Consider the following 12,298-nt stretch of genomic DNA (forward strand, 5'->3'; position numbering starts at 1 on the left):
TCCCTGGTGGCGCAGTGGTTGAGAGTCCGCCTGCCGATGCAGGGGATACGGGTTCGTGCCCCGGTCTGGGAGGATCCCATATGCCGCGGAGCGGCTGGGCCCGTGAGCCATGGCTGCTGAGCCTGCGCATCCGGAGCCTGTGCTCCGCAACGGGAGAGGCCACAACAGTGAGAGGCCCGCGTACCACAAAAAAAAAAAAAAAAAAAAAAAAAAATCTCAGTCATTTTCTCAAGGTCACTTGTTAAGGGTGTGGTAGGCAGCATAATGGCTCCTAAAAATGCCCTCACCCTAATCCCTGGAACCTATTAATATGTTACCTTACATGGTGAAGAGGACTTTGCAGATATGACTGAAGTTATAGACCTTGAGATAGAAAGATTATCCTGGATTACCTCATGGAACAAATCTAATTGCATGAGTCCTTAAAAGCAGAAAACCATTCCCAACTGTAGAAAGAGAAAGATAGAGATGACTTAATAGAAGCAGAATCACAGCGATGCAACATTTTGGGTTTTGTAGGTGGAGAAAGGGGACTCTGAGTCAAAGACTATAAGTGACCGCTGGCAGCAGATAAAGTCCAGGGAACAGAAACACCCCTAAGAGCCTCCAGAAAACAATGTAGCTGTGCCAACACTTTTTTTTCTTTTTTAACCATCTATATTGGAGTATAATTGCTTTACAATGGTGTGTTAGTTTCTGCTTCATAACAAAGTCAATCAGCTATACATATACATATATCTCCACATCCTCTCCCTCTTGCGTCTCCCTACCACCCTCCCTTCCCTATCCCACCCCTCTGGGTGGACACAAAGCATAGAGCTGATCTCCCTGTGCTTTGTGGCTGCTTCCCACTAGCTATCTATTTTACATTTGGTAGTGTATATATGTCCATGCCACTCTCTCACTTCATCCCAGATAACCCTTCCCCCTCCCTGTGTCCTCAAGTCCACTCTCCATGGCTGCATCTTTATTCCTGCCCTGACCCTAGGTTCTTCATAACCATTTTTGCTTTTTTTTTAATATTCCATATATATGTGTTAGCATATGGTATTTGTTTTTCCCTTTCTGACTTACTTCACTCTGTATGACAGTCTCTAGGTCAATCCACCTCACTACAAAAAACTCAATTTCATTTCTTTTTATGGCTGAGTAATATTCCATTGTATATATGGGCCACATTTTTTTGTGTGTGTGTGTGGTAAGTGGGCTTCTCACTGTTGTGACCTCTCCTGTTGCAGAGCACAGGCTCCGGACGCGCCGGCTCAGCAGCCGTGGATTATGGGCTCAGCCACTCCGCAGCATGTGGTATCTTCCTGGAGCAGGGCATGACCCATGTCCCCTGCATCAGCAGGCGGACTCCCAACCACTGCACCACCAGGGAATCCCTGTGCCACATCTTTATCCATTCGTCTGTCGATCCTGCCAACACTTTTACTTTACTCAATTGAGACCAATGTCAGACTTGTAAGGTAATAAATTTACCTTGTTTTGAGTCACTAAGTTTTTGGTAATTTGTATGAAAGCAATAAAAAACAAATACAGAGGTTCTACAAGAGCCAGGCTATATATTTATCCTTCAGTATTTCTGAAATGAATTTAACATTGTGATTGACAGCAACAGCAGCAGCTTCCATGGGATCCCATCACACACCTGAGGAAAAGCAGCCTAATACAAAGCAGTGACAGCAGCAGGTCATTGCCCCACATTTGGAGTAGAGAGGCACTTGTTCTACTGTAGCAGCAGCATAGCCTGAATGGGAACCCATCCTCCTGTGGCACTAGTCCCATCAATATTAGTGTAATTGTGATTGACAGCAACAGCAGCAGCTTCCATGGGATCCCATCACACACCTGAGGAAAAGCAGCCTAATACAAAGCAGTGACAGCAGCAGGTCATTGCCCCACATTTGGAGTAGAGGGACACTTGTTCTACTGTAGCAGCAGCATAGCCTGAATGGGAACCCATCCTCCTGTGGCACTAGTCCCATCAACATTAGTGTAATCTGCTAGCATCTGCTGAGCCAACAGGCCCCACATATACAAACCCTCCAACTCAGCAGCATTAAGTGAGCCAGGCTCAGGGTTTCCTGAAACTCATATCCAATGGCACTGGAAAGACCAGATATCACCTACAGTTATGAAAACATAAAAAAACAAAAACAGAACACTGGGAACTTCAGAAAGAAAAGGGGAACAATGGAATGGGTGAAAACAAATGGGGTAAATAGAAGAGACTATCATTAGCCTCATGAGTTTCTTAAATACTATATGATGGTCAAAGCAAAAATTAGGACACCATCTGATGTGGTTCTCAATGTAGAGAAAGGAAATACTACAGAAAATCATACTTTAAAACTGGGGAATATTAAGAGACCTAAATGGAAGTAAAATTTTGAAACTTCACTTGAAGTCATAAAACACTGATTCCTGTAGACTATGATAAGTTACATATGTATACTGTAATGCCAAAAGCAACCACTAAGAAAACTATACACACAGTATACACAAATGATTATAAATAAATAAATTTAAATGGGCTTATTCAAAAATGTTTAAGTAACCCGCAAGAAGGCAAAATAAGAGAAACACAAGATTGAGAAACTAAGGTAAAAGACAAAACAAAAAATAAAATGGTAGACCTAATCTTTAACATAGCAATAATTACATTAATGTAAATGATCTAAGTAACCAAGTCAAAGACAGAGATTGGAAGAGTAGATGAAAAAATCACAAGCATGATCCAAGTATATACTGTCTATAAGAAGCTTACTTTAAACATCATGATATAGGTAGTTCAGAGTAAAAGGATGAAAATCATATATCATGTGAACATTAATCAGAAGAAGCAGGAATGGATAAATTAATATCAGATAAAGTAGATTTCAGAGCAAAGGAAATTATTAGGGGCAAACAGGGTCATTACATAAAGATAACAGGAATAATCCACCTAGATGACCTAGTGATACGAAATGTGTGTGCACCAAACAACAGAACTTCAAAATACATGAAGCAAACACTGAAAAAGGTAGTAAAAGGAGAAAATTTTAAATCCACAATTATTATTTGAGACGTCAACACAGCAATTTATAGAACTACCAGACAGAAAAATCAGCAAGGATATGGAAGAGCTGAAAACATCATCAATCAACAGGACATAACTGACATTTAAAGAACACACTCAATAAGAGCAGAATACATATTCAAGTGTCCGTGGAACATTCACTCATATACCATACACTGGGTGATAAAAAAACATTAGCAGATTTAAAAGAATTAAAATCATAGAGAGTATGTTCCCTAGCCATAATGGAATCAGACTAGAAATCAATAACAGAAAGACAACAGGAGAATCTTCAATGACATGAAAACGAAACATCACAATTCCAAAGAATTCATGGGTAAAAAAGACAGCGTCAAGGAAAAAATTTTTAATGCATAGAATAAAAGAAAATGGAGATATAACAGATCAAAGTTTGTGGAATGAAGTGAAAGTAATGCTAAAAGGGAAGTTTATAGAACTAAATTGGGAAATAAAATATTTCAAAGCAATAATCTCATTTTCTATATTACAATAGTAAAAAAGGAAGAGGAAAAAACAATAAACAAGCAGAAAGAAGGAAATAATAAAGATGAAACAGAAATCCATGAAACTGAAAACAGGAAAATGGGGGGGAAAATCAATGAAACAAAAGGCTGGTTCTTGGAAATAAACAATTTAATCAATAAAGATCTAGCAAGACTGATAAAGGGAAAAACAGAGATGGCACAAATCACAGATATCAGATATACAACCAGGGATACCATGACATATCCTGCAGGTTAATAAGGGACAAGTTATTATGAACAAGTCTACACTCTAAATTCAAAAATGTAGATGAAATGGGCCAATTCTTCTACACCCAAAACTACCAAAACTCAGCCAAGATGAAATAGATAATCTCAATTTTCCTGTAACCATTAGAAACACTGATTTTTCATATAAAAACGCCCAAAAGAAATATTCAGGCTTAGATGTTTCACTTTTACCCAAGACTTAAAGAATGAAAACCAATTTTACATGATTTGATAAGAAATAGAAGTAGAGGGAACCGTTCCTAATTAATCTTATGAAGCCAGTATTACCTTCATACCAAAACCAGACAGGAATAGTATAAAAAGAAGAAGACTATAGACCAATATGTTTTATGAAATTGCCTGTAAAGATCTTCAGCCAGATATTAGCAAATTAAATCCAGAAATATATAAAAAGAATAACATATCATGACCAAGTGGTATTTATTCCAGTTATGCAAAGTTGGTTAAATATTTGAAAATCAAACAATGTAATCTACCATATCCAATAGATTAAGGGGGAAAAGTCATGTGATCCTATCCATTAATGCAGAGAAAGCATTTGACAAAATCCAATCCCATTCATGATTTGGCACATATATACAATGACATATTACTCAGCCATAAAAAGAAACAAAATTGAGCTATTTGTAATGAGGTGGATAGACCTAGAGTCTGTCATACAGAGTGAAGTAAGTCAGAAAGAGAAAGACAAATACCGTATGCTAACACATATATATGGAATCTAAGAAAAAATAGGTCATGAAGAACCTAGGGGTAAAACAGGAATAAAGACACAGACCTACTTGAGAATGGACTTGAGAATATGGGGAGGGGAAAGGGTAAGCTGTGACAAAGCGAGAGAGAGGCATGGACATATATACACTACCAAACGTAAGGTAGATAGCTAGTGGGAAGCAGCCGCATAGCACAGGGAGATCAGCTCAGTGCTTTGTGACTGCCTGGAGGGGTGGGATAGGGAGGGTGGAGGGAGGGAGACGCAAGAGGGAAGAGATATGGGAACATATGTATATGTATAACTGATTCACTTTGTTATAAAACAGAAACTAACCCACCATTGTGAAGCAATTATACTCCAATAAAGTTGTAAAAAATAATAATAAAATTAAAAATTTTTTAAAAAGAAGAAAAAAACCCCCAAGCAAACTAGGAATAGAAAAGGAACATACTGAAACTCATCAAGAGGATCTACAAACAACCTATACCGACATTATATTTAACTGTGAAAGACTGAATGCTTTCTCTGTAAGATCAGAAACAAGGCACCGATATCTGCCCTCACCACTTTTATTAAATATATTAATCGAGGTTCTAGTAAGAAAATAAAGCAAAAATAAATAAATACATAAATTTAAAAGTTAAATTTTTAAAACATTTATTTAAAAGATAAAAGGACTATTCCTACTACGTTGAATAGGAAGGAGTATATCCTACTGAATGTTGAATAGTAATATATACTATTATATTAAATAAGGAAAAGTAAAACGGTATCTGAAGAGGAGATGATAATCTAAATGGAGAAAATACCAAGGAATCCACGAAAAGCTTGAGAAATAATATTAGTTTGTAAATGTTTTAGAGTACAAATCAACACAGTTTTATCAAATTATATATTAATAACAAATGTGTAGAAGCTTAAATAAAAATATGTGATGCCATTTACAACTGACCTAAATAAATACTTAAATATAAGCCCAATAAGACATTTATAGGTCCTCTATACTGAAAATTACAAAATGCTGATGAAGAAAAATTTAAAAGTCCCAAACAAATAGTGAGACATACCTTGTTCATGGATTAGAAAACACAACATAATAAAGATGTCAATTCTCCCCAAGTTAAGAGGCTTAACAGAGTTACTCTTAAAATGCCCTCAAGGTTTTTGTGGATATAGACAAGCTTATTCTAAGATTTATATGGTAAGAAGAGACTGAAGAATAGCTAAAACAATTTGTAAAGGAAGATTAAAATGGGAGGAATTCATCTACCCAATTTCAAGATTTTGCAGTAATGATGGAGGTTAGATACACAGATCAATGGAATGGAATAGAGAACCCAGAAATAGACTGACATAAATACATTTAACGTGTTTTTGACAGCAGTGTGAAAGCTATCAAGGAAGAATAGACTTTTCAAAAAATGGTACTGAAACAGTTGGACATCCCTCGACAAAAACAAACAAACAAAAAATGAACCTTAACCTAAACCTCCACACCTTACACAAAAATTAAATCAAAGTGGATCATAATCTTCAATGTAAAAGCAGGACATTTTTAGAAAAAAAAATAGGAGAAAATCTTTGGCATCTAGAACTACGTGAATAATTCTTAGACGTGACACCGAAAGTATGATCAATAAAAGCAAAAATTGATAAATTGGATCTCATCAAAATGAGTTAGAAATGCTTCATAGAAGATCATTTTAAGTGGATGAAAACTCAAATTACACAGTGGGAAAACGTATTTGAAAATCCCACATGAGACAAATGACTTGTATCTATAATATACAAAGAACTCTCCAAACAACTTAAAAAAACCCAACTAGAAAATAGGCAGAAGACAGGAACAGACATTTCATGGAAGAGAATATACACATGGCAAAGAAGCACATGAAAAGATGCTCAACATCATTAGCCATTAGGGAAATGCAAATTAAGACCATAATGAGATATCAGAGAATAACTAAAATTAAAGTATAGTGACAACATCAAATGCTGGTGAGTACATAGAAAAATGATATCACATCACTGGTGGGAAAAGAAAATGGTTTAGCCACTCTGAGAAACAGCTTGACAGTCCCTTTTAATCCTAAAAGTAGATTCACCCTACAACACAGTAATTGTACTCTTGAGCATTTATCCAAAAGGAACAAAAACTTAATTAAGTTCCCACAGAAACTTACACATAAATGTTCATAGCAGTTTTATTTATAACAGCCAAAAACTGGCCACTACCCAAATGTCTTTCAATGGATGAATGTTGAAACAAATTGTGATAAAATCTTATGATAGAATACTACCGAGCAACAAAAAGGAACAAATTATTAATATATGCAAAAATTGAAATGAACTTCAAGGGAATGATGCCGAGGGAAAAATTTTAAAAAGCCAATCTCCGAAGATTAAGTAATTCATTATGATATTTACATATTATTCTTAAAATAACAAAACTGTGGAGATGGAGCACAGATTAGAAGTTGCCAAGGGTTAGAGATGGGGGTAGAAAGTACAGCGGGGGATCTTTGTGAGGTTTTTGTGGTCCCAGTACAAATAATACAGCAATCTTGGTTTTAACCCCGAAAGATGTTTAAAAGCAATTCCTAATAAGAGGTGTCCAGATATTTAGCAATGGCAGCAGATTAGAGGTAGAGCTACCCAACATGACAGCTTCAAAACAGATGGTACTAATTCAATGCATATGTTAATTTTTAAAAGGCCAATCACAATACTTAAATGGTATATATCTTAACGATATTATTCTAAAGATCCAGCTATACCAGATGGACTAGCAGGATTTTCTGTACATTCAATCTTATTTAAGACAGTAAATCTTTTTTTTTTTTTTTGCGGTAGGCGGGCCTCTCACTGTTGTGGCCTCTCCCCTTGCGGAGCACAAGCTCCGGAGCACAGGCTCAGTGGCTATGGCTCACGGGCCCAGCCGCTCTGCGGCATGTGGGATCTTCCCAGACCGGGGCACGAACCCGTGTCCCCTGCATCGGCAGGCGGACTCTCAACCACTGCGCCACCAGGGAAGCCCAAGACAGTAAATCTTATAATAAGACAGTTAAAAAAAGAAAAAGAAAAAAAAACCAAACCAACTACAGTTAGATATTCTCATAGGAAGATGAGGTGAAAATATGTAGCAGCGGTTCAAGAGCTTAAGCAGTGGCATCTAAATTTGGCTGCACATTAGAATCATCTGAAGCACTTTTTAAAAACCCTCACACCAACAGTTGGTCATCCTAAACCAATAAAATCATTTTAAATCTCCTCAGATGATGCTATTGTCTAGCCAGAAGTGAGAACCAGCGGACTAAGCAGAAGGGGATGTTTCTACAAAGATTTCTTTTTTTGTTGTTTTTGTTTTGTTTTGTTTTTTGTGGTACATGGGCCTCTCACTGTTGTGGCCTTTCCCGTTGCGGAGCACAGGCTCCGGACGCACAGGCGCAGCAGCCATGGCTCACGGGCCCAGCCGCTCCACGGCATGTGGGATCTTCCCGGACCGGGGCACGAACCCGTCTCCCCTGCATCGGTAGGCAGACTCTCAACCACTGCGCCACCACGGAAGCCCTACAAAGATTTCTTAACAATAAGTTCTTTCACCCAATCAGATTTACCTTCCTGCAAAGGGGTAAAGAAGGCTAGATGTTGTCCATACTTGCTTAGCTTTAATTAGCACTTGTGACTTGCCCAAAACCTAGATCATGTTTCCCCTAAATTTCATGTTATTTCCTAAGTTCTTCAAATCCAGGGCTACGGGGTTTGCCAGGATGAGATTTTAAGTGCTCACACAGGGGAAGTCCCTGGCAAACCAGGACAGAGGTCACTCGACATTGAAATGTAAAGCATCCTAAATAACCCTGCCACTGCCCCCAGATACTAGTCTGGGCCAACCAGTGGAGAAAAGGCATTCTCCATTACTACCACGGCAAATGCTGCTGTACTTGCCTTGGCTACTCCCTATCTTTTCCAGGCGTCTCTCCCCTTCACCTGCTGGTGGACGCTTTGGCAGCTGACAATGCAGATATTTTCAAACTTTAAGGTGAATAAAAATCATCTGGAGGGCCGGTTATAACAGAGATCACTGAGCCCCACTAGAGTTGCTGATTCCATAGGGCTGGGACAGGGCCCTAAAACTTGAATATCTGACACATTATCAGGGGACGCTGGTAAAGCTGGTCAGGTTGTTACCGAATGCACGTTCGTGTGTCTGAAGCACAGTGAGGCCAAACAAACCGAAAGGTTGCAGTCTGGAGCAGAGAAAGGTTTATTGCAGGATCGAGCAAGGAGAGGGGTGGCCCGTGTTCCAAAAACCCTGAAATCTCCAAAGGATTTCAGCAAAGCATTTTTAAAGGCCACGTGAGGGAGGGACGTCCCAGGGAATGTGATCAGCTCGTGCACAATCATCTGACTGGCTGATGTTGAGGCCACAGGGCAGGTAACATTATCCATCCTTAGGTGCCAGAAGGTCTGGGGGCTGTGTGCTCATGATCATCAAAGAGTTAATTTCTTCCATTGGGTGGTGGTTTTTAGCATCTGAAAACTCAAGAAATATGCCTGAGATACTATTATCTGAGGACTTCAGAGAGGAACTACAGCAGAGGCTATGGGGGATGGGTCTGTCCTAGGAAGGCCCCATAGGGTACTGCTTGCTTACAAGGTGACCATACTTTGAGAACCACTGCTCTAGTGGCTTGGAATGTTAAAGTAATGGAAGAATCCCTTCCCAGATCTAGATTCTAGTATCACCAGCTATTTTGGTGGGGGGAAGGGTAAGTTTTGTCCTTGCTTGGACTTCTTGTTCATTTATATCAAAGCCTATTTGAGGCAGTGCACTCGGCAGTCCTGCAGATCTGTCTTTTGCTTCCACAGTGTTTGGAATGAACAGACCCAGGGACGCTCCTTGCTCCAGCCCCCGACCACCCTCCAACATTTCTTCCTGTCGCAACCTTTGGAATCAGCCACTCAGCTATCCTCAGCCTCCAGGACAGGCCAACACCGTTTTTGGAGCTTAGCTCCTTATCACTGATCAACCACGAGTTCCCACGTTCGTCAGAATTATTCCATCGAGGTGGAGGCCGCCATCCACCGCCTGTTCAACATGCATCTGTGGACACTTACCTCTCTCTAAGCTTCTATTTCCACAGCAACAGTGGGACTCTGGACAATGGGGGCCGCATTTTTTGCCAACTGGCTGAAGAGAAGTGTGAGGGCGCCCAGCGACTCTTGAAAATGCAAAACAAGTGCTGCGGCCGCGCCCTCTTCCAGGATGCGCGGAAGCCTTCTCAAGATGAGTGGGGTAAAACCCAGGACACTGTGCAAGCCGCCATTCTTAGGGAGAAGAACCTGAACCAGGCACTATCGGATCTGCGCGCCCCGGGTCCTGCCCGCGCAGACTCCCACCTCTGTGACTTCCTGGAGAGCCGCTTCCTGGAGGAGCAGCTGAAACTCATCAAGAAGATGGGCAACCACCTGACCAACCTCCGCAGGCTGGCTGGTCCGCAGGCTGTGCTGGGCGAGTATCTTTTCGAAAGGCTCACGCTCGAGCACAAACAGGAGTCTCTGACGTCCAGCGGCCTCTGACGAGCCCCTCTGGCGTCAGAGTTTCTGCCTGAAGCCCAGCTCTGCAGCCACTAGGCAGCTTTGTAACCGCCCTGGAGCCCTCTCCCAAGCCTTGGACCAAATGGAAACAATAACGCTTTTTGCAGAAGGAAAAAAAAAGCCTATTTGAAACACAAACAGAATAAAGAGAAAAAAAGAAATATATATATATATTCATGTTTTTTAACATATGAATTGCCCCACTTTATCTGTGTGAAATACGTTTGTTCCCGTTATTGGGCTGGTTCTCAAGCTTTGCTGCTCGTATGAATTACCTAAAGAGTTTTTTTTTTTTTTTTAGTATTAAATATTTTTTTAATTAGTTTCTGCTTTATAACAAACTGAATCAGTTATACATATACATCTGTTCCCATATCCCTTCCCCTAAAGAGCTTTTAAGAGAAACTTTTGTGTCTAGGTCTCAGCCCCAGAGATTTTGATTCAGTAGGTCTAGGGAGGAGCCTGGGCACGGAGAGGTCTCAGAGTTCCCCAGGTGATTCTAATATGCAGCAACTTTGTGAACCACCTCTTGGCTTCAATCCAGCTAGTGATCAGATATTAAATCTAAGACACATGGGCTAGTGCGTGAGCTCTGCTGCTAGGTGTGTTCCATTTTCTTCCTCCTGGAAGATTCCTGCCAGGGAAAATGATTGATAGTTGTGTTACTTCTCTGAAATGGATAGAAATTTCCAATTAGCGTGAACAGGGGAGGGTGAATGGGTGAATGCAATAAGGTGTATCATTTATGTATTTCCCTATGTGTATGGCTAGAAGCTTTTGCAACTGACGTCTGCCCTACTTTTCATGCGAATGGTAATGCTTGTCCTCCTAATGCAGCTGTAAACTTTATAAGCCCATAGGTAGACAGCATCACAAAATATTTACCCCTCCCACTGGCCCACTCTCAAGCTTCACTCCCCTTCCCCAATACACAAATGTACATCAATGTGCTGGAGACCAATATCAACATACTGACCTTCAATTCTTCTACTTTGCAGCTTCCCTCTTATCAGGAGATGTCAGCATTTAGTGCCCAGAGGAGGCATTTCCAGTCATCTCAGCTTAGAGGTCAAATATCCAAATATCCAAAGCAAAAAAGGTTAAAGAAAAGAAGAAGAAGAAGAAGAAAGCAAGGAAGAAAAGAAGGAAACAATTTTCTTATCTCATAGTAATAAGGCAGTTTTCCTTAAAAAAAAATAAAGACTTAAGCCTTAAATTCTCTTTCCTAATCAAAATGTGCTTTTCCGTCTTTAGACTATTCCTCTTATATCCTGTATTATTCATGATGTTTAATTCTTGAAATAGCACATGGCTGAAAACAGAAGCTAACCTCTTGTCCACTATGAATTAAATCTTCTTTTCCTAGGACCCGTCTACAATGTACAATTTGGGGTTTGCCAACATAATTATTTTCTCTGAAATAAGGTACAGCATTTTGCCTTTTCAATATAGAGTTATACAATACATTGTTAACACAACATAGTTAATATAGTCAATACAACTATAACACACATGATATGATGCCACTTTGGTGATTTTCTTCATCCATGTAATTCTGAAATTTGACAGTATAGTTTTCGTATTCTAATGAGCTGAGTATTACCTTTGCAAGGATAGAAAAATAAAATAAATTCATAATATTCTTGTGTGGTTTGCCCCTGGGGTGGATTACCATAGTGGGGGCATATTTGAGCCTTTCTCCAAGTCATTAAAAAACCTCCAGCGAGTAGCCCCTTGTCCTCTCCAGGAAATTGCGGGAAAGTAGCTTTAATCACAATAATCCTGGGGGGAGAAATCTCGGAAATAAGACATCTGCTTCTGTGCCTTGTTGTTTTGCAGAATAGCAATGATTGCTTTAGCAGCTTCTATTGCCATATGTGTATAGTAAGTAAATGAACATAAAATTGAATGAACGCATAAAAGAAGGATAAACCCACCCAGTTTAACAAATCCACTCTCTCACCTGCTGTGCCCTGAAACGTGAAAGAAAGAATCACGGGATCATAAGGATTCATAAAATAACAGTCTCTGTTAACAATATTGACAGGAGGTATAAGGATGATTTGTCTGATGTGGGACCAACAGCTTAACTGCTTAATTCTTTTTTTTAAGGGCAAATCATTCATT

At 39.6% G+C, this 12,298-nt stretch overlaps 1 pseudogene across 1 annotated transcript in view; it reads left to right on the forward strand.

Annotated features, from left to right (window-relative positions):
• Positions 1-10,153, forward strand: part of LOC307070070 (ferritin light chain-like) — a 40,564-nt pseudogene extending 30,411 nt beyond the window's left edge. The window contains exon 2 of the transcript in view: positions 9,627-10,153. The product of the transcript in view is annotated as a ferritin light chain-like (transcript). The remainder of the gene's footprint in view (positions 1-9,626) is intronic.
• The last annotated feature ends 2,145 nt before the right edge of the window (positions 10,154-12,298 follow it).

The sequence above is a fragment of the Hyperoodon ampullatus genome (assembly GCF_949752795.1).
Source record: "Hyperoodon ampullatus genome assembly, contig: scaffold_390, whole genome shotgun sequence".
Lineage (NCBI taxonomy): Eukaryota > Metazoa > Chordata > Mammalia > Artiodactyla > Ziphiidae > Hyperoodon > Hyperoodon ampullatus.